This window comes from Lonchura striata, chromosome 31, assembly GCF_046129695.1.
Source record: "Lonchura striata isolate bLonStr1 chromosome 31, bLonStr1.mat, whole genome shotgun sequence".
Classification (NCBI taxonomy): Eukaryota; Metazoa; Chordata; class Aves; order Passeriformes; family Estrildidae; genus Lonchura; species Lonchura striata.
The window spans coordinates 5,368,105-5,389,972 of record NC_134633.1 but is presented as its reverse complement, the minus strand read 5'-3'; the positions used below and the strand labels follow the sequence as shown (position 1 = coordinate 5,389,972).

The window sequence follows — 21,868 nt, the reverse complement described above, 5'->3', positions numbered from 1 at the left end:
TTTGGGTGTCCCAGGCAGGGCTGGGTTCCTCGGCAGGGGTCTTAGGAGTTGGTGCAGATTCTGCTTTTTCCGAAGGTGTATCAAAGTGTGCCGGCAAAAGGACTGTTTTCTCCAGGGGAAAGCTTTCTCTCAATGACCATCAATGCATGTATGTGTTTTAATCATGTAACCAGGTGGATTAAGAAAAGCCAACACCTGTAGCAGATTTCTGTTGGATCTGTGTCTGTGAGAAGTGGGCTGTGTGCTGGAGAGGGAGAGACCAAGAGACGCTGTTGGAGAGTGGCAACAGCAGCAGGTGCGAGCTGTTAAGTTGATGAGGAGGAGGGGTGTGTCCTGCCGGGGGGAGGTTATTTAAGGGTGAGGCTTTGCCTCAGCCAGGTTTTGCACAGAGCTGCTGGAGAAGAGGAGTTTGTGGGGGGCTCGCGGGGCTGTCTCCTGGAAGGACGGTGGGCGCTTTGGACAGGGTCCGGGGGATCACCTGGATACACACTTGGATACGTGGAGCATTGCTCAAAGGAGGAGCCCAGGGACAAACCTTTGTGCCGAGAAGCAGCAGCCAAGCAGGTGAGCCGGTGCTGTGCCTTTATAGCGGGGACTTTTCTCCTTTCCCTTTGAAATTTCGTCATCCTGGGGTTGAATTGGAGGGGGCAGTCCTGTGGTCCCACCTTTTAAGGGGTTTGGATTGAGGTAAAATTCTCCCTTTTGCCATCATTTGAGGAAAGCTGCTTCTTTTCTTCTCTTCTAGGGGACACGATTGAAGGGAAGCCTACATTTCTTTTCCCTTGTTAGGGTGAGGTGAGCGCCGGAGCGTGGCATCAGTGTCGGGGCTTCAGAGGAAGGGAGCTGCAGCCGTGGCAGCGCTGGCAGGGCGGGGATCGGGCTGTGCCGCTGCATTCGGGGCGCTTCTTCTGCCCCCGGCCCGGCAGCGAAGGGTGCGGCGCGGAGCCCTGCCGGAAGTGCCGGGGCTGGCCGGGGCGGAAGGGGAGCTGGGCGCGGCTGGGCTGCCGCGGGCCCGCCGGAGCCGCGCCGGTGCGAGCCGTGCGGAGCCGAGCGGAGCTTTGGCCGGGCCGGCGGGCGGGGGAGGCGGCGCGGGCGCCGCGCCGGTGCCGCCGCTCTGTCCGCTCCGGGCGCGGGGCTCGGGCGCCGCCGGGGCCCCCCGGGCCCGGTGCCGGCCCCGCCGGGCCGGGGGCAGCGGGCGGGGGTCTCCTGGCCTGGCGCCGCTTCTTCCTGCCGGAGGAGCCGCTTTCCTGCCGGAGCCGCGCTGCGCCCGGGGCCGGGAGCGCGGCTTCGCATCTTCCAGCCTCCCTCGCTGCGGTGTTTCTTTAGGGTCTCATCAATGTGTTTTAAGGATTTTGGGGCTATTTTTAGAGCTCTTCTAGGAATATTTAGAGATATTTTTTAAACGTTCTTTGGGGGTTTTTAGGGGTGTTTTAGGGGCTTTTTAAAGTAGAGTATTTTTATTGTATTTTAAGGGCATTCTGAGGCTATTTTCATGTTTTTGTCGGGGTTTTAAGACATTTTGAAGATGAGGGTTTTTTTAGGGCATTTTTGTGGGTTTTTTAGGGTCTTTTCATGGCATAGAGGCTGAGGGACAGCTTGAGGGTGACAGAGGCTGGGAGCTGAGGGAGGAACAGGGGAGGGGACAGTGGGTGACACAGAGAGATGCTGAGGGGGGCAGGGGCAGCTGGAGGGTGACACAGAGAAGCTGGGGGCTGAGGAGCAGAGGAGAGGGGGCTTGAGGGGCAAAGGGGGGTTCGAGGGTGACAGCCAGAGCCTGAGGGCTGGGGGGCTGAGGGAGGGGTCAGGGGTGAAGGGAGAGGGTCTGAGGGCTGGACAGTCCAGTGGGGATCAGGGCTACAGCGTACAGCTTAGGAGGCAAGTTAGGGTACAGGTGCAGCACCCCTCACCCAGCCCTAACCTCACCCTAAGCAGCCTTTTCCCTTTTCACCCCTAACAACAGCAGCACAGCACAGCAAGCCTGACAGCGAGACCACACCGGAAGCCTCCCAGTGGGACAGGGCAGCGACCCTCGCACCAGGACAACGCCAGAACCCTCAGAGGACAACAGGACCCGCTGCGAAAAGGTAGGGATGACATCTGTGGGCTAGAGGGCAACAGGAAGGGGTTTGGAGGCAGAGCAGGCTTCCTTGAGTGTTTTTATTTGCAGGGCTATTAGGGGATTTTTGAAGGCTTTCTCTGGCATCTTTTAGAGAATTGTTATACCTTCCTAATGGCTATTTTAGAATTCCTTGGTGTATTTTTAGGGTCAGGATGAGGGCGAGACAGGATGCCCACTGAAAATGTGGAGCATTACTGGAATGCTTTGGGAAGGTGCCAGTGGAGGGCCAGTGGGTAAGGTGCCATGATGCTGGTCTGAAGGTGGTGAATTCTGAGCAAAGCAAAGTGGTTGTGGTTAGGGTTATATGGTGGCAGATTTCCCAAGGAGAAATCCAGCACAGAAAAAATCAAGCCGAAGCTTTGTACTGTCAGATTAAAACAGGTATTCGGCATGAAAAAAAATCCCTGAGTACTTGGGGGTGGGAGATGCAAGATGAGGGAAATCCAGTGAGGATTTGACATTGAGGAAGCAAAAGGAAACGTGGGACCTGAAAACCAAGGGGATCGCAGGGCCCTGCCAATGAATGAGGGATATCTACATAGTGAAAGCAAATTCAGAAGCCCAGATTCCTGATGTCAGTTTGTAGGGCTCCCTTGGGTGTATCAGGGCAGCACAAGTTTGAGTTGGGGACAACTTCGGTCTGGGCTCCCTCCTTCGATATAAGGATTTTTTGCAGTCAGGACCAGGGGCCACTGAGCACATCCTTTGGCCATTTTCCCTGGAAAAGAAAACTCAGCAGTCCAGGTTCCTGATGTCAATTTGTAGGGCTCCCTTTGGTCTATCAGGGCAGCACAAGTTTAAGATGGGGAGAATTTCGGTCTGGGCTCCATCCTTCGATATAAGGATTCTTTGCAGTCAGGGCCCAGCCCAAGGCCAGGGGCCCGTGGGCACACCCTTTGGCCATTTTCCCTGGGAAAGAAAACTCAGCAGTCCAGGTTCCTGATGTCAGTTTGTAGGGCTCCCTTGGGTCTATCAGGGCAGCACAAGTTTGAGGTGGGGACAACTTCGGTGTGGGGTCCATCCTTCGATATAAGGATTCTTTGCAGTGAGGCCCCTGGGCACATCCTTTTTCCATTTTCCCTGGGAAAGAAAACTCAGCAGTCCAGGTTCCTGATGTCAGTTTGTAGGGCTCCCTTGGGTCTATCAGGGCAGCACAAGTTTGAGGTGGGGACAACTTCGGTGTGGGGTCCATCCTTCGATATAAGGATTTTTTGCAGTCAGGGCCAGGGGCCCCTGGGCACATCCTTTTTCCATTTTCCCTGGGAAAGAAAACTCAGCAGTCCAGGTTTCTGATGTCAGTTTGTAGGGCTCCCTTGGGTCTATCAGGGCAGCACAAGTTTGAGGTGGGGACAACTTCGGTGTGGGGTCCATCCTTCGATATAAGGATTTTTTGCAGTCAGGGCCAGGGGCCCCTGGGCACATCCTTTTTCCATTTTCCCTGGGAAAGAAAACTCAGCAGTCCAGGTTCCTGATGTCAGTTTGTAGGGCTCCCTTGGGTCTATCAGGGCAGCACAAGTTTGAGGTGGGGACAACTTCGGTGTGGGGTCCATCCTTCGATATAAGGATTCTTTGCAGTCAGGGCCAGGGGCCCCTGGGCACATCCTTTTTCCATTTTCCCTGGGAAAGAAAAGTCAGCAGTCCAGGTTCCTGATGTCAGTTTGTAGGGCTCCCTTGGGTCTATCAGGGCAGCACAAGTTTGAGGTGGGGACAACTTCGGTGTGGGGTCCATCCTTCGATATAAGGATTTTTTGCAGTCAGGGCCAGGGGCCCCTGGGCACATCCTTTTTCCATTTTCCCTGGGAAAGAAAACTCAGCAGTCCAGGTTCCTGATGTCAGTTTGTAGGGCTCCCTTGGGTCTATCAGGGCAGCACAAGTTTGAGGTGGGGACATCTTCGGTGTGGGGTCCATCCTTCGATATAAAGATTTTTTGCAGTCAGGGGCCCCTGGGCACATCCTTTTTCCATTTTCCCTGGGAAAGAAAACTCAGCAGTCCAGGTTCCTGATGTCAGTTTGTAGGGATCCCTTGGGTCTATCAGGGCAGCACAAGTTTGAGGTGGGGACAACTTCGGTGTGGGGTCCATCCTTCGATATAAGGATTTTTTGCAGTCAGGGCCAGGGGCCCCTGGGCACATCCTTTTTCCATTTTCCCTGGGAAAGAAAACTCAGCAGTCCAGGTTCCTGATGTCAGTTTGTAGGGCTCCCTTGGGTCTATCAGGGCAGCACAAGTTTGAGGTGGGGACAACTTCGGTGTGGGGTCCATCCTTCGATATAAGGATTTATTGCAGTCAGGGGCCCCTGGGCACATCCTTTTTCCATTTTCCCTGGGAAAGAAAACTCAGCAGTCCAGGTTCCTGATGTCAGTTTGTAGGGCTCCCTTGGGTCTATCAGGGCAGCACAAGTTTGAGGTGGGGACAACTTCGGTGTGGGGTCCATCCTTCGATATAAGGATTTATTGCAGTCAGGGGCCCCTGGGCACATCCTTTTTCCATTTTCCCTGGGAAAGAAAACTCAGCAGTCCAGGTTCCTGATGTCAGTTTGTAGGGCTCCCTTGGGTCTATCAGGGCAGCACAAGTTTGAGGTGGGGACAACTTCGGTGTGGGGTCCGTCCTTCGATATAAGGATTCTTTGCAGTGAGGCCCCAGCCCAGGGCCAGGGGCCCCTGGGCACATCCTTTTTTCATTTTCCCTGGGAAAGAAAACTCAGCAGTCCAGGTTCCTGATGTCAGTATGTAGGGCTCCCTTGGGTCTATCAGGGCAGCACAAGTTTGAGGTGGGGACAACTTCGGTGTGGGGTCCATCCTTCGATATAAGGATTTTTTGCAGTCAGGGCCAGGGGCCCCTGGGCACATCCTTTTCCCATTTTCCCTGGGAAAGAAAACTCAGCAGTCCAAGTTCCTGATGTCAGTTTGTAGGGCTCCCTTGGGTCTATCAGGGCAGCACAAGTTTGAGGTGGGGACAACTTCGGTGTGGGGTCCATCCTTCGATATAAGGATTCTTTGCAGTCAGGGCCAGGGGCCCCTGGGCACATCCTTTTTCCATTTTCCCTGGGAAAGAAAACTCAGCAGTCCAGGTTCCTGATGTCAGTTTGTAGGGCTCCCTTGGGTCTATCAGGGCAGCACAAGTTTGAGGTGGGGACAACTTCGGTGTGGGGTGCATCCTTCGATATAAGGATTTTTTGCAGTCAGGGCCAGGGGCCCCTGGGCGCATCCTTTTTCCATTTTCCCTGGGAAAGAAAACTCAGCAGTCCAGGTTCCTGATGTCAGTTTGTAGGGCTCCCTTGGGTCTATCAGGGCAGCACAAGTTTGAGGTGGGGACAACTTCGGTCTGGGGTCCATCCTTCGATATAAGGATTCTTTGCAGTCAGGCCCAGGGGCCCCTGGGCACATCCTTTTTCCATTTTCCCTGGGAAAGAAAACTCAGCAGTCCAGGTTGCTGATGTCAGTTTGTAGGGCTCCCTTGGGTGTATCAGGGCAGCACAAGTTTGAGGTGGGGACAACTTCGGTGTGAGGTCCATCCTTCGATATAAGGATTCTTTGCAGTCAGGGCCAGGGGCCCCTGGGCACATCCTTTTTCCATTTTCCCTGGGAAAGAAAACTCAGCAGTCCAGGTTCCTGATGTCAGTTTGTAGGGCTCCCTTGGGTGTATCAGGGCAGCACAAGTTTGAGGTGGGGACAACTTCGGTGTGGGGTCCATCCTTCGATATAAGGATTTTTTGCAGTCAGGGCCAGGGGCCCCTGGGCACATCCTTTTTCCATTTTCCCTGGGAAAGAAAAGTCAGCAGTCCAGGTTCCTGATGTCAGTTTGTAGGGCTCCCTTGGGTCTATCAGGGCAGCACAAGTTTGAGGTGGGGACAACTTCGGTGTAGGGTCCATCCTTCGATATAAGGATTCTTTGCAGTGAGGCCCCAGCCCAGGGCCAGGGGCCCCTGGGCACATCCTTTTTCCATTTTCCCTGGGAAAGAAAACTCAGCAATCCAGGTTCCTGATGTCAGTTTGTAGGGCTCCCTTGGGTCTATCAGGGCAGCACAAGTTTGAGGTGGGGACAACTTCGGTGTGGGGTCCATCCTTCGTTATAAGGATTCTTTGCAGTCAGGGCAGGGGCCCCTGGGCACATCCTTTTTCCATTTTCCCTGGGAAAGAAAACTCAGCAGTCCAGGTTCCTGATGTCAGTTTGTAGGTCTCCCTTGGGTCTATCAGGGCAGCACAAGTTTGAGGTGGGGACAACTTCGGTGTGGGGTCCATCCTTCAATATAAGGATTCTTTGCAGTGAGGCCCCAGCCCAGGGCCAGGGGCCCCTGGGCACATCCTTTTTCCATTTTCCCTGGGAAAGAAAACTCAGCAGTCCAGGTTCCTGGTGTCAGTTTGTAGGGCTCCCTTGGGTGTATGAGGGCAGCACAAGTTTGAGGTGGGGACATCTTCGGTGTGGGGTCCATCCTTCGATATAAGGATTCTTTGCAGTCAGGCCCAGGGGCCCCTGGGCACATCCTTTTTCCATTTTCCCTGGGAAAGAAAACTCAGCAGTCCAGGTTCCTGATGTCAGTTTGTAGGGCTCCCTTGGGTCTATCAGGGCAGCACAAGTTTGAGGTGGGGACAACTTCGGTGTGGGGTCCATCCTTCGATATAAGGATTCTTTGCAGTGAGGCCCCAGCCCAGGGCCAGGGGCCCCTGGGCACATCCTTTTTCCATTTTCCCTGGGAAAGAAAACTCAGCAGTCCAGGTTCCTGATGTCAGTTTGTAGGGCTCCCTTGGGTGTATCAGGGCAGCACAAGTTTGAGGTGGGGACAACTTCGGTGTGGGGTCCATCCTTCGATATAAGGATTCTTTGCAGTCAGGGCTAGGGGCCCCTGGGCACAACCTTTGGCCATTTTATGTGTGAAAGGAAACTCATCAGTCCAAGTTCCTGATGTCAGTTTGTAGGGCTCCCTTGGGTCTATCAGGGCAGCACAAGTTTGAGGTGGGGACATCTTCGGTGTGGGGTCCATCCTTCGATATAAAGATTTTTTGCAGTCAGGGGCCCCTGGGCACATCCTTTTTCCATTTTCCCTGGGAAAGAAAACTCAGCAGTCCAGGTTCCTGATGTCAGTTTGTAGGGCTCCCTTGGGTCTATCAGGGCAGCACAAGTTTGAGGTGGGGACAACTTCGGTGTGGGGTCCATCCTTCGATATAAGGATTTTTTGCAGTCAGGGCCAGGGGCCCCTGGGCACATCCTTTTTCCATTTTCCCTGGGAAAGAAAACTCAGCAGTCCAGGTTCCTGATGTCAGTTTGTAGGGCTCCCTTGGGTCTATCAGGGCAGCACAAGTTTGAGGTGGGGACAACTTCGGTGTGGGGTCCATCCTTCGATATAAGGATTTATTGCAGTCAGGGGCCCCTGGGCACATCCTTTTTCCATTTTCCCTGGGAAAGAAAACTCAGCAGTCCAGGTTCCTGATGTCAGTTTGTAGGGCTCCCTTGGGTCTATCAGGGCAGCACAAGTTTGAGGTGGGGACATCTTCGGTGTGGGGTCCATCCTTCGATATAAGGATTTATTGCAGTCAGGGGCCCCTGGGCACATCCTTTTTCCATTTTCCCTGGGAAAGAAAACTCAGCAGTCCAGGTTCCTGATGTCAGTTTGTAGGGCTCCCTTGGGTCTATCAGGGCAGCACAAGTTTGAGGTGGGGACAACTTCGGTGTGGGGTCCGTCCTTCGATATAAGGATTCTTTGCAGTGAGGCCCCAGCCCAGGGCCAGGGGCCCCTGGGCACATCCTTTTTTCATTTTCCCTGGGAAAGAAAACTCAGCAGTCCAGGTTCCTGATGTCAGTTTGTAGGGCTCCCTTGGGTCTATCAGGGCAGCACAAGTTTGAGGTGGGGACAACTTCGGTGTGGGGTGCATCCTTCGATATAAGGATTTTTTGCAGTCAGGGCCAGGGGCCCCTGGGCGCATCCTTTTTCCATTTTCCCTGGGAAAGAAAACTCAGCAGTCCAGGTTCCTGATGTCAGTTTGTAGGGCTCCCTTGGGTCTATCAGGGCAGCACAAGTTTGAGGTGGGGACAACTTCGGTCTGGGGTCCATCCTTCGATATAAGGATTCTTTGCAGTCAGGGCCAGGGGCCCCTGGGCACATCCTTTTTCCATTTTCCCTGGGAAAGAAAACTCAGCAGTCCAGGTTCCTGATGTCAGTTTGTAGGGCTCCCTTGGGTCTATCAGGGCAGCACAAGTTTGAGGTGGGGACAACTTCGGTGTGAGGTCCATCCTTCGATATAAGGATTCTTTGCAGTCAGGGCCAGGGGCCCCTGGGCACATCCTTTTTCCATTTTCCCTGGGAAAGAAAACTCAGCAGTCCAGGTTCCTGATGTCAGTTTGTAGGGCTCCCTTGGGTCTATCAGGGCAGCACAAGTTTGAGGTGGGGACAACTTCGGTCTGGGGTCCATCCTTCGATATAAGGATTTTTTGCAGTCAGGGCCAGGGGCCCCTGGGCACATCCTTTTTCCATTTTCCCTGGGAAAGAAAACTCAGCAGTCCAGGTTCCTGATGTCAGTTTGTAGGGCTCCCTTGGGTTTATCAGGGCAGCACAAGTTTGAGGTGGGGACAACTTCGGTGTAGGGTCCATCCTTCGATATAAGGATTCTTTGCAGTGAGGCCCCAGCCCAGGGCCAGGGGCCCCTGGGCACATCCTTTTTCCATTTTCCCTGGGAAAGAAAACTCAGCAATCCAGGTTCCTGATGTCAGTTTGTAGGGCTCCCTTGGGTCTATCAGGGCAGCACAAGTTTGAGGTGGGGACAACTTCGGTGTGGGGTCCATCCTTCGTTATAAGGATTCTTTGCAGTCAGGGCCAGGGGCCCCTGGGCACATCCTTTTTCCATTTTCCCTGGGAAAGAAAACTCAGCAGTCCAGGTTCCTGATGTCAGTTTGTAGGTCTCCCTTGGGTCTATCAGGGCAGCACAAGTTTGAGGTGGGGACAACTTCGGTGTGGGGTCCATCCTTCAATATAAGGATTCTTTGCAGTGAGGCCCCAGCCCAGGGCCAGGGGCCCCTGGGCACATCCTTTTTCCATTTTCCCTGGGAAAGAAAACTCAGCAGTCCAGGTTCCTGATGTCAGTTTGTAGGGCTCCCTTGGGTCTATCAGGGCAGCACAAGTTTGAGGTGGGGACAACTTCGGTGTGGGGTCCATCCTTCGATATAAGGATTCTTTGCAGTCAGGGCCAGGGGCCCCTGGGCACATCCTTTTTCCATTTTCCCTGGGAAAGAAAACTCAGCAGTCCAGGTTCCTGATGTCAGTTTGTAGGGCTCCCTTGGGTCTATCAGGGCAGCACAAGTTTGAGGTGGGGACAACTTCGGTGTGGGGTCCATCCTTCGATATAAGGATTCTTTGCAGTGAGGCCCCAGCCCAGGGCCAGGGGCCCCTGGGCACATCCTTTTTCCATTTTCCCTGGGAAAGAAAACTCAGCAGTCCAGGTTCCTGATGTCAGTTTGTAGGGCTCCCTTGGGTGTATCAGGGCAGCACAAGTTTGAGGTGGGGACAACTTCGGTGTGGGGTCCATCCTTCGATATAAGGATTTTTTGCAGTCAGGGCCAGGGGCCCCTGGGCACATCCTTTTTCCATTTTCCCTGGGAAAGAAAAGTCAGCAGTCCAGGTTCCTGATGTCAGTTTGTAGGGCTCCCTTGGGTCTATCAGGGCAGCACAAGTTTGAGGTGGGGACAACTTCGGTGTGGCGTCCATCCTTCGATATGGATTCTTTGCAGTCAGGGCCAGGGCCCCCTGGGCACGTCCTTTTTCCATTTTCCCTGGGAAAGAAAACTCAGCAGTCCAGGTTCCTGATGTCAGTTTGTAGGGCTCCCTTGGGTGTATGAGGGCAGCACAAGTTTGAGGTGGGGACAAGATCGGTGTGGGGTCCATCCTTCGATATAAGGATTCTTTGCAGTGTGGCCCCAGCCCATGTCCAGGGGCCCCTGGGCACATCCTTTTTCCATTTTCCCTGGGAAAGAAAACTCAGCAGTCCATGTTCCTGATGTCAGTTTGTAGGGCTCCCTTGGGTCTATCAGGGCAGCACAAGTTTGAGGTGGGGACAACTTCGGTGTGGGGTCCATCCTTCGATATAAGGATTTTTTGCAGTCAGGGCCAGGGGCCCCTGGGCACATCCTTTTTCCATTTTCCCTGGGAAAGAAAACTCAGCAGTCCAGGTTGCTGATGTCAGTTTGTAGGGCTCCCTTGGGTGTATCAGGGCAGCACAAGTTTGAGGTGGGGACAACTTCGGTGTGAGGTCCATCCTTCGATATAAGGATTCTTTGCAGTCAGGGCCAGGGGCCCCTGGGCACATCCTTTTTCCATTTTCCCTGGGAAAGAAAACTCAGCAGTCCAGGTTCCTGATGTCAGTTTGTAGGGCTCCCTTGGGTGTATCAGGGCAGCACAAGTTTGAGGTGGGGACAACTTCGGTGTGGGGTCCATCCTTCGATATAAGGATTTTTTGCAGTCAGGGCCAGGGGCCCCTGGGCACATCCTTTTTCCATTTTCCCTGGGAAAGAAAAGTCAGCAGTCCAGGTTCCTGATGTCAGTTTGTAGGGCTCCCTTGGGTCTATCAGGGCAGCACAAGTTTGAGGTGGGGACAACTTCGGTGTAGGGTCCATCCTTCGATATAAGGATTCTTTGCAGTGAGGCCCCAGCCCAGGGCCAGGGGCCCCTGGGCACATCCTTTTTCCATTTTCCCTGGGAAAGAAAACTCAGCAATCCAGGTTCCTGATGTCAGTTTGTAGGGCTCCCTTGGGTCTATCAGGGCAGCACAAGTTTGAGGTGGGGACAACTTCGGTGTGGGGTCCATCCTTCGTTATAAGGATTCTTTGCAGTCAGGGCAGGGGCCCCTGGGCACATCCTTTTTCCATTTTCCCTGGGAAAGAAAACTCAGCAGTCCAGGTTCCTGATGTCAGTTTGTAGGTCTCCCTTGGGTCTATCAGGGCAGCACAAGTTTGAGGTGGGGACAGCTTCGGTGTGGGGTCCATCCTTCAATATAAGGATTCTTTGCAGTGAGGCCCCAGCCCAGGGCCAGGGGCCCCTGGGCACATCCTTTTTCCATTTTCCCTGGGAAAGAAAACTCAGCAGTCCAGGTTCCTGATGTCAGTTTGTAGGGCTCCCTTGGGTGTATGAGGGCAGCACAAGTTTGAGGTGGGGACATCTTCGGTGTGGGGTCCATCCTTCGATATAAGGATTCTTTGCAGTCAGGCCCAGGGGCCCCTGGGCACATCCTTTTTCCATTTTCCCTGGGAAAGAAAACTCAGCAGTCCAGGTTCCTGATGTCAGTTTGTAGGGCTCCCTTGGGTCTATCAGGGCAGCACAAGTTTGAGGTGGGGACAACTTCGGTGTGGGGTCCATCCTTCGATATAAGGATTCTTTGCAGTGAGGCCCCAGCCCAGGGCCAGGGGCCCCTGGGCACATCCTTTTTCCATTTTCCCTGGGAAAGAAAACTCAGCAGTCCAGGTTCCTGATGTCAGTTTGTAGGGCTCCCTTGGGTGTATCAGGGCAGCACAAGTTTGAGGTGGGGACAACTTCGGTGTGGGGTCCATCCTTCGATATAAGGATTCTTTGCAGTCAGGGCTAGGGGCCCCTGGGCACAACCTTTGGCCATTTTATGTGTGAAAGGAAACTCATCAGTCCAAGTTCCTGATGTCAGTTTGTAGGGCTCCCTTGGGTCTATCAGGGCAGCACAAGTTTGAGGTGGGGACATCTTCGGTGTGGGGTCCATCCTTCGATATAAAGATTTTTTGCAGTCAGGGGCCCCTGGGCACATCCTTTTTCCATTTTCCCTGGGAAAGAAAACTCAGCAGTCCAGGTTCCTGATGTCAGTTTGTAGGGCTCCCTTGGGTCTATCAGGGCAGCACAAGTTTGAGGTGGGGACAACTTCGGTGTGGGGTCCATCCTTCGATATAAGGATTTTTTGCAGTCAGGGCCAGGGGCCCCTGGGCACATCCTTTTTCCATTTTCCCTGGGAAAGAAAACTCAGCAGTCCAGGTTCCTGATGTCAGTTTGTAGGGCTCCCTTGGGTCTATCAGGGCAGCACAAGTTTGAGGTGGGGACAACTTCGGTGTGGGGTCCATCCTTCGATATAAGGATTTATTGCAGTCAGGGGCCCCTGGGCACATCCTTTTTCCATTTTCCCTGGGAAAGAAAACTCAGCAGTCCAGGTTCCTGATGTCAGTTTGTAGGGCTCCCTTGGGTCTATCAGGGCAGCACAAGTTTGAGGTGGGGACATCTTCGGTGTGGGGTCCATCCTTCGATATAAGGATTTATTGCAGTCAGGGGCCCCTGGGCACATCCTTTTTCCATTTTCCCTGGGAAAGAAAACTCAGCAGTCCAGGTTCCTGATGTCAGTTTGTAGGGCTCCCTTGGGTCTATCAGGGCAGCACAAGTTTGAGGTGGGGACAACTTCGGTGTGGGGTCCGTCCTTCGATATAAGGATTCTTTGCAGTGAGGCCCCAGCCCAGGGCCAGGGGCCCCTGGGCACATCCTTTTTTCATTTTCCCTGGGAAAGAAAACTCAGCAGTCCAGGTTCCTGATGTCAGTATGTAGGGCTCCCTTGGGTCTATCAGGGCAGCACAAGTTTGAGGTGGGGACAACTTCGGTGTGGGGTCCATCCTTCGATATAAGGATTTTTTGCAGTCAGGGCCAGGGGCCCCTGGGCACATCCTTTTCCCATTTTCCCTGGGAAAGAAAACTCAGCAGTCCAAGTTCCTGATGTCAGTTTGTAGGGCTCCCTTGGGTCTATCAGGGCAGCACAAGTTTGAGGTGGGGACAACTTCGGTGTGGGGTCCATCCTTCGATATAAGGATTCTTTGCAGTCAGGGCCAGGGGCCCCTGGGCACATCCTTTTTCCATTTTCCCTGGGAAAGAAAACTCAGCAGTCCATGTTCCTGATGTCAGTTTGTAGGGCTCCCTTGGGTCTATCAGGGCAGCACAAGTTTGAGGTGGGGACAACTTCGGTGTGGGGTGCATCCTTCGATATAAGGATTTTTTGCAGTCAGGGCCAGGGGCCCCTGGGCGCATCCTTTTTCCATTTTCCCTGGGAAAGAAAACTCAGCAGTCCAGGTTCCTGATGTCAGTTTGTAGGGCTCCCTTGGGTCTATCAGGGCAGCACAAGTTTGAGGTGGGGACAACTTCGGTCTGGGGTCCATCCTTCGATATAAGGATTCTTTGCAGTCAGGGCCAGGGGCCCCTGGGCACATCCTTTTTCCATTTTCCCTGGGAAAGAAAACTCAGCAGTCCAGGTTCCTGATGTCAGTTTGTAGGGCTCCCTTGGGTCTATCAGGGCAGCACAAGTTTGAGGTGGGGACAACTTCGGTGTGAGGTCCATCCTTCGATATAAGGATTCTTTGCAGTCAGGGCCAGGGGCCCCTGGGCACATCCTTTTTCCATTTTCCCTGGGAAAGAAAACTCAGCAGTCCAGGTTCCTGATGTCAGTTTGTAGGGCTCCCTTGGGTCTATCAGGGCAGCACAAGTTTGAGGTGGGGACAACTTCGGTCTGGGGTCCATCCTTCGATATAAGGATTTTTTGCAGTCAGGGGCAGGGGCCCCTGGGCACATCCTTTTTCCATTTTCCCTGGGAAAGAAAACTCAGCAGTCCAGGTTCCTGATGTCAGTTTGTAGGGCTCCCTTGGGTTTATCAGGGCAGCACAAGTTTGAGGTGGGGACAACTTCGGTGTAGGGTCCATCCTTCGATATAAGGATTCTTTGCAGTGAGGCCCCAGCCCAGGGCCAGGGGCCCCTGGGCACATCCTTTTTCCATTTTCCCTGGGAAAGAAAACTCAGCAATCCAGGTTCCTGATGTCAGTTTGTAGGGCTCCCTTGGGTCTATCAGGGCAGCACAAGTTTGAGTTGGGGACAACTTCGGTGTGGGGTCCATCCTTCGTTATAAGGATTCTTTGCAGTCAGGGCCAGGGGCCCCTGGGCACATCCTTTTTCCATTTTCCCTGGGAAAGAAAACTCAGCAGTCCAGGTTCCTGATGTCAGTTTGTAGGTCTCCCTTGGGTCTATCAGGGCAGCACAAGTTTGAGGTGGGGACAACTTCGGTGTGGGGTCCATCCTTCAATATAAGGATTCTTTGCAGTGAGGCCCCAGCCCAGGGCCAGGGGCCCCTGGGCACATCCTTTTTCCATTTTCCCTGGGAAAGAAAACTCAGCAGTCCAGGTTCCTGATGTCAGTTTGTAGGGCTCCCTTGGGTCTATCAGGGCAGCACAAGTTTGAGGTGGGGACAACTTCGGTGTGGGGTCCATCCTTCGATATAAGGATTCTTTGCAGTCAGGGCCAGGGGCCCCTGGGCACATCCTTTTTCCATTTTCCCTGGGAAAGAAAACTCAGCAGTCCAGGTTCCTGATGTCAGTTTGTAGGGCTCCCTTGGGTCTATCAGGGCAGCACAAGTTTGAGGTGGGGACAACTTCGGTGTGGGGTCCATCCTTCGATATAAGGATTCTTTGCAGTGAGGCCCCAGCCCAGGGCCAGGGGCCCCTGGGCACATCCTTTTTCCATTTTCCCTGGGAAAGAAAACTCAGCAGTCCAGGTTCCTGATGTCAGTTTGTAGGGCTCCCTTGGGTGTATCAGGGCAGCACAAGTTTGAGGTGGGGACAACTTCGGTGTGGGGTCCATCCTTCGATATAAGGATTTTTTGCAGTCAGGGCCAGGGGCCCCTGGGCACATCCTTTTTCCATTTTCCCTGGGAAAGAAAAGTCAGCAGTCCAGGTTCCTGATGTCAGTTTGTAGGGCTCCCTTGGGTCTATCAGGGCAGCACAAGTTTGAGGTGGGGACAACTTCGGTGTGGCGTCCATCCTTCGATATGGATTCTTTGCAGTCAGGGCCAGGGCCCCCTGGGCACGTCCTTTTTCCATTTTCCCTGGGAAAGAAAACTCAGCAGTCCAGGTTCCTGATGTCAGTTTGTAGGGCTCCCTTGGGTGTATGAGGGCAGCACAAGTTTGAGGTGGGGACAAGATCGGTGTGGGGTCCATCCTTCGATATAAGGATTCTTTGCAGTGTGGCCCCAGCCCATGTCCAGGGGCCCCTGGGCACATCCTTTTTCCATTTTCCCTGGGAAAGAAAACTCAGCAGTCCATGTTCCTGATGTCAGTTTGTAGGGCTCCCTTGGGTCTATCAGGGCAGCACAAGTTTGAGGTGGGGACAACTTCGGTGTGGGGTCCATCCTTCGATATAAGGATTTTTTGCAGTCAGGGCCAGGGGCCCCTGGGCACATCCTTTTTCCATTTTCCCTGGGAAAGAAAACTCAGCAGTCCAGGTTCCTGATGTCAGTTTGTAGGGCTCCCTTGGGTCTATCAGGGCAGCACAAGTTTGAGGTGGGGACAACTTCGGTGTGGGGTCCATCCTTCGATATAAGAATTTTTGGCAGTCAGGTCCAGGGTTCCCTGGGCACATCGTTTTTCCATTTTCCCTGGGAAAGAAAACTCAGCAGTCCAGGTTCCTGATGTCAGTTTGTAGGGCTGCCTTGGGTCTATCAGGGCAGCACAAGTTTGAGGTGGGGACAACTTCGGTGTAGGGTCCATCCTTCAATATAAGGATTCTTTGCAGTCAGGGCCAGGGGCCCCTGGGCACGTCCTTTTTCCATTTTCCCTGGGAAAGAAAACTCAGCAGTCCAGGTTCCTGATGTCAGTTTGTAGGGCTCCCTTGGGTCTATCAGGGCAGCACAAGTTTGAGGTGGGGACAACTTCGGTGTGGGGTCCATCCTTCAATATAAGGATTCTTTGCAGTCAGGGCCAGGGGCCCCTGGGCACATCCTTTTTCCATTTTCCCTGGGAAAGAAAACTCAGCAGTCCAGGTTCCTGATGTCAGTTTGTAGGGCTCCCTTGGGTCTATCAGGGCAGCACAAGTTTGAGGTGGGGACAACTTCGGTGTGGGGTCCATCCTTCGATATAAGGATTCTTTGCAGTCAGGGCCAGGGTCCCAGGGCCAGGGGCCCCTGGGCACATCCTTTTTCCATTTTCCCTGGGAAAGAAAACTCAGCAGTCCAGGTTCCTGATGTCAGTTTGTAGGGCTCCCTTGGGTCTATCAGGGCAGCACAAGTTTGAGGTGGGGACAACTTCGGTGTGGGGTCCATCCTTCGATATAAGGATTCTTTGCAGTCAGGGCTAGGGGCCCCTGGGCACAACCTTTGGCCATTTTATGTGTGAAAGGAAACTCATCAGTCCAAGTTCCTGATGTCAGTTTGTAGGGCTCCCTTGGGTCTATCAGGGCAGCACAAGTTTGAGGTGGGGACAACTTCGGTGTGGGGTCCATCCTTCAATATAAGGATTCTTTGCAGTCAGGGCCAGGGGCCCCTGGGCACATCCTTTTTCCATTTTCCCTGGGAAAGAAAAGTCAGCAGTCCAGGTTCCTGATGTCAGTTTGTAGGGCTCCCTTGGGTCTATCAGGGCAGCACAAGTTTGAGGTGGGGACAACTTCGGTGTGGGGTCCATCCTTTGATATAAGGATTCTTTGCAGTCAGGGCCAGGGTCCCAGGGCCAGGGGCCCCTGGGCACATCCTTTTTCCATTTTCCCTGGGAAAGAAAACTCAGCAGTCCAGGTTCCTGATGTCAGTTTGTAGGGCTCCGTTGGGTCTATCAGGGCAGCACAAGTTTGAGGTGGGGACAACTTCGGTGTGGGGTCCATCCTTCGATATAAGGATTCTTTGCAGTGAGGCCCCAGCCCAGGGCCAGGGAACCCTGGGCACATCCTTTTTCCATTTTCCCTGGGAAAGAAAACTCAGCAGTCCAGGTTCCTGATGTCAGTTTGTAGGGCTCCCTTGGGTCTATCAGGGCAGCACAAGTTTGAGGTGGGGACAACTTCGGTGTGGGGTCCATCCTTCGATATAAGGATTTTTTGCAGTCAGGGCCAGGGGCCCCTGGGCACATCCTTTTTCCATTTTCCCTGGGAAAGAAAACTCAGCAGTCCAGGTTCCTGATGTCAGTTTGTAGGGCTCCCTTGGGTCTATCAGGGCAGCACAAGTTTGAGGTGGGGACAACTTCGGTGTGGGGTCCATCCTTCGATATAAGGATTCTTTGCAGTGAGGCCCCAGCCCAGGGCCAGGGAACCTTGGGCACATCCTTTTTCCATTTTCCCTGGGAAAGAAAACTCAGCAGTCCAGGTTCCTGATGTCAGTTTGTAGGGCTCCCTTGGGTCTATCAGGGCAGCACAAGTTTGAGGTGGGGACAACTTCGGTGTGGGGTCCATCCTTCGATATAAGGATTTTTTGCAGTCAGGGCCAGGGGCCCCTGGGCACATCCTTTTTCCATTTTCCCTGGGAAAGAAAACTCAGCAGTCCAGGTTCCTGATGTCAGTTTGTAGGGCTCCCTTGGGTCTATCAGGGCAGCACAAGTTTGAGGTGGGGACAACTTCGGTGTGGGGTCCATCCTTCGATATAAGGATTCTTTGCAGTCAGGGCCAGGGGCCCCTGGGCACATCCTTTTTCCATTTTCCCTGGGAAAGAAAACTCAGCAGTCCAGGTTCCTGATGTCAGTTTGTAGGGCTCCCTTGGGTCTATCAGGGCAGCACAAGTTTGAGGTGGGGACAACTTCGGTGTGGGGTCCATCCTTCGATATAAGAATTTTTGGCAGTCAGGGCCAGGGTTCCCTGGGCACATCGTTTTTCCATTTTCCCTGGGAAAGAAAACTCAGCAATCCAGGTTCCTGATGTCAGTTTGTAGGGCTCCCTTGGGTCTATCAGGGCAGCACAAGTTTGAGGTGGGGACAACTTCAGTGTGGGGTCCATCCTTCAATATAAGGATTCTTTGCAGTCAGGGCCAGGGGCCCCTGGGCACATCCTTTTTCCATTTTCCCTGGGAAAGAAAACTCAGCAGTCCAGGTTCCTGATGTCAGTTTGTAGGGCTCCCTTGGGTCTATCAGGGCAGCACAAGTTTGAGGTGGGGACAACTTCGGTGTGGGGTCCATCCTTCGATATAAGGATTCTTTGCAGTGAGGCCCCAGCCCAGGGCCAGGGAACCCTGGGCACATCCTTTTTCCATTTTCCCTGGGAAAGAAAACTCAGCAGTCCAGGTTCCTGATGTCAGTTTGTAGGGCTCCCTTGGGTCTATCAGGGCAGCACAAGTTTGAGGTGGGGACAACTTCGGTGTGGGGTCCATCCTTCGATATAAGGATTCTTTGCAGTGAGGCCCCAGCCCAGGACCAGGGTTCCCTGGGCACACCCTTCTTCCATTTTCCCTGGGAAAGAAAACTCAGCAGTCCAGGTTCCTGATGTCAGTTTGTAGGGCTCCCTTGGGTCTATCAGGGCAGCACAAGTTTGAGGTGGGGACAACTTCGGTGTGGGGTCCATCCTTCGATATAAGGATTCTTTGCAGTCAGGGCCAGGGGCCCCTGGGCACATCCTTTTTCCATTTTCCCTGGGAAAGAAAACTCAGCAGTCCAGGTTCCTGATGTCAGTTTGTAGGGCTCCCTTGGGTCTATCAGGGCAGCACAAGTTTGAGGTGGGGACAACTTCGGTGTGGGGTCCATCCTTCGATATAAGGATTTTTTGCAGTCAGGGCTAGGGGCCCCTGGGCACAACCTTTGGCCATTTTATGTGTGAAAGGAAACTCATCAGTCCAAGTTCCTGATGTCAGTTTGTAGGGCTCCCTTGGGTCTATCAGGGCAGCACAGTTTTAAGGTGGGGACAACTTGGGTGTGGGGTCCATCCTTCGATATAAGGATTCTTTGCAGTGAGGCCCCAGCCCAGGGCCAGGGGCCCCTGGGCACATCCTTCTTCCATTTTCCCTGGGAAAGAAAACTCAGCAGTCCAGGTTCCTGATGTCAGTTTGTAGGGCTCCGTTGGGTCTATCAGGGCAGCACAAGTTTGAGGTGGGGACAACTTCGGTGTGGGGTCCATCCTTCAATATAAGGATTCTTTGCAGTCAGGGCCAGGGGCCCCTGGGCACGTCCTTTTTCCATTTTCCCTGGGAAAGAAAACTCAGCAGTCCAGGTTCCTGATGTCAGTTTGTAGGGCTCCCTTGGGTGTATGAGGGCAGCACAAGTTTGAGGTGGGGACATCTTCGGTGTGGGGTCCATCCTTCGATATAAGGATTCTTTGCAGTGAGGCCCCAGCCCAGGGCCAGGGGCCCCTGGGCACATCCTTTTTCCATTTTCCCTGGGAAAGAAAACTCAGCAGTCCAGGTTCCTGATGTCAGTTTGTAGGGCTCCCTTGGGTCTATCAGGGCAGCACAAGTTTGAGGTGGGGACAACTTCGGTGTGGGGTCCATCCTTCGATATAAGGATTCTTTGCAGTGAGGCCCCAGCCCAGGGCCAGGGAACCCTGGGCACATCCTTTTTCCATTTTCTCTGGGAAAGAAAACTCAGCAGTCCAGGTTCCTGATGTCAGTTTGTAGGGCTCCCTTGGGTCTATCAGGGCAGCACAAGTTTGAGGTGGGGACATCTTTGGTGTGGGGTCCATCCTTCGATATAAGGATTTTTTGCAGTCAGGGCCAGGGGCCCCTGGGCACATCCTTTTTCCATTTTCCCTGGGAAAGAAAACTCAGCAGTCCAGGTTCCTGATGTCAGTTTGTAGGGCTCCCTTGGGTCTATCAGGGCAGCACAAGTTTGAGGTGGGGACAACTTCGGTGTGGGGTCCATCCTTCGATATAAGGATTCTTTGCAGTGAGGCCCCAGCCCAGGGCCAGGGGCCCCTGGGCACATCCTTTTTCCATTTTCCCTGGGAAAGAAAAGTCAGCAGTCCAGGTTCCTGATGTCAGTCTGTAGGGCTCCCTTGGGTGTATGAGGGCAGCACAAGTTTGAGGTGGGGACAACTTCGGTGTGGGGTCCATCCTTCGATATAAGGATTCTTTGCAGTGAGGCCCCAGCCCATGTCCAGGGGCCCCTGGGCACATCCTTTTTCCATTTTCCCTGGGAAAGAAAACTCAGCAATCCAGGTTCCTGATGTCAGTTTGTAGGGCTCCCTTGGGTCTATCAGGGCAGCACAAGTTTGAGGTGGGGACAACTTCGGTGTGGGGTCCATCCTTCGATATAAGGATTCTTTGCAGTCAGGGCCAGGGACCCCTGGGCACATCCTTTTTCCATTTTCCCTGGGAAAGAAAACTCAGCAGTCCAGGTTCCTGATGTCAGTTTGTAGGGTTCCCTTGGGTCTATCAGGGCAGCACAAGTTTGAGGTGGGGACAACTTCGGTGTGGGGTCCATCCTTCGATATAAGGATTCTTTGCAGTGAGGCCCCAGCCCAGGGCCAGGGAACCCTGGGCACATCCTTTTTCCATTTTCCCTGGGAAAGAAAACTCAGCAGTCCAGGTTCCTGATGTCAGTTTGTAGGGCTCCCTTGGGTCTATCAGGGCAGCACAAGTTTGAGGTGGGGACAACTTCGGTGTGGGGTCCATCCTTCGATATAAGGATTTTTTGCAGTCAGGGCCAGGGGCCCCTGGGCACATCCTTTTTCCATTTTCCCTGGGAAAGAAAACTCAGCAGTCCAGGTTTCTGATGTCAGTTTGTAGGGCTCCCTTGGGTCTATCAGGGCAGCACAAGTTTGAGGTGGGGACAACTTCGGTGTGGGGTCCATCCTTCGATATAAGGATTCTTTGCAGTGAGGCCCCAGCCCAGGGCCAGGGAACCCTGGTCACATCCTTTTTCCATTTTCTCTGGGAAAGAAAACTCAGCAGTCCAGGTTCCTGATGTCAGTTTGTAGGGCTCCCTTGGGTCTATCAGGGCAGCACAAGTTTGAGGTGGGGACATCTTTGGTGTGGGGTCCATCCTTCGATATAAGGATTTTTTGCAGTCAGGGCCAGGGGCCCCTGGGCACATCCTTTTTCCATTTTCCCTGGGAAAGAAAACTCAGCAGTCCAGGTTCCTGATGTCAGTTTGTAGGGCTCCCTTGGGTGTATGAGGGCAGCACAAGTTTGAGGTGGGGACAACTTCGGTGTGGGGTCCATCCTTCGATATAAGGATTCTTTGCAGTGAGGCCCCAGCCCAGGACCAGGGTTCCCTGGGCACATCCTTCTTCCATTTTCCCTGGGAAAGAAAACTCAGCAGTCCAGGTTCCTGATGTCAGTTTGTAGGGCTCCCTTGGGTCTATCAGGGCAGCACAAGTTTGAGGTGGGGACAACTTCGGTTTGGGGTCCATCCTTCAATATAAGGATTCTTTGCAGTCAGGGCCAGGGGCCCCTGGGCACATCCTTTTTCCATTTTCCCTGGGAAAGAAAACTCAGCAGTCCAGGTTCCTGATGTCAGTTTGTAGGGCTCCCTTGGGTGTATGAGGGCAGCACAAGTTTGAGGTGGGGACATCTTCGGTGTGGGGTCCATCCTTCGATATAAGGATTTTTTGCAGTCAGGGCCAGGGGCCCCTGGGCACATCCTTTTTCCATTTTCCCTGGGAAAGAAAACTCAGCAGTCCAGGTTCCTGATGTCAGTTTGTAGGGCTCCCTTGGGTCTATCAGGGCAGCACAAGTTTGAGGTGGGGACAACTTCGGTGTGGGGTCAATCCTTCGATATAAGGATTCTTTGCAGTCAGGGCCAGGGTCCCAGGGCCAGGGGCCCCTGGGCACATCCTTTTTCCATTTTCCCTGGGATAGAAAACTCAGCAGTCCAGTTTCCTGATGTCAGTTTGTAGGGCTCCCTTGGGTCTATCAGGGCAGCACAAGGTTGAGGTGGGGACATCTTCGGTGTGGGGTCCATCCTTCGATATAAGGATTCTTTGCAGTGAGGCCCCAGCCCAGGGCCAGGGGCCCCTGGGCACAACCTTTGGCCATTTTCCCTGGGAAAGAAAACTCAGCAGTCCAGGTTCCTGATGTCAGTTTGTAGGGCTCCCTTGGGTCTATCAGGG

The 21,868-nt window shown here is 53.5% G+C and overlaps 1 long non-coding RNA gene across 1 annotated transcript; it reads left to right on the top strand.

Moving 5' to 3' along the window:
• The first annotated feature begins 389 nt into the window (after positions 1–389).
• On the top strand, positions 390–2,104 carry LOC144247702 (uncharacterized). Its single transcript, XR_013341271.1, has 3 exons — positions 390–564; positions 746–795; positions 1,961–2,104. It is a non-coding gene; the product is annotated as an uncharacterized LOC144247702 (long non-coding RNA).
• Positions 2,105–21,868: the final 19,764 nt, after the last annotated feature.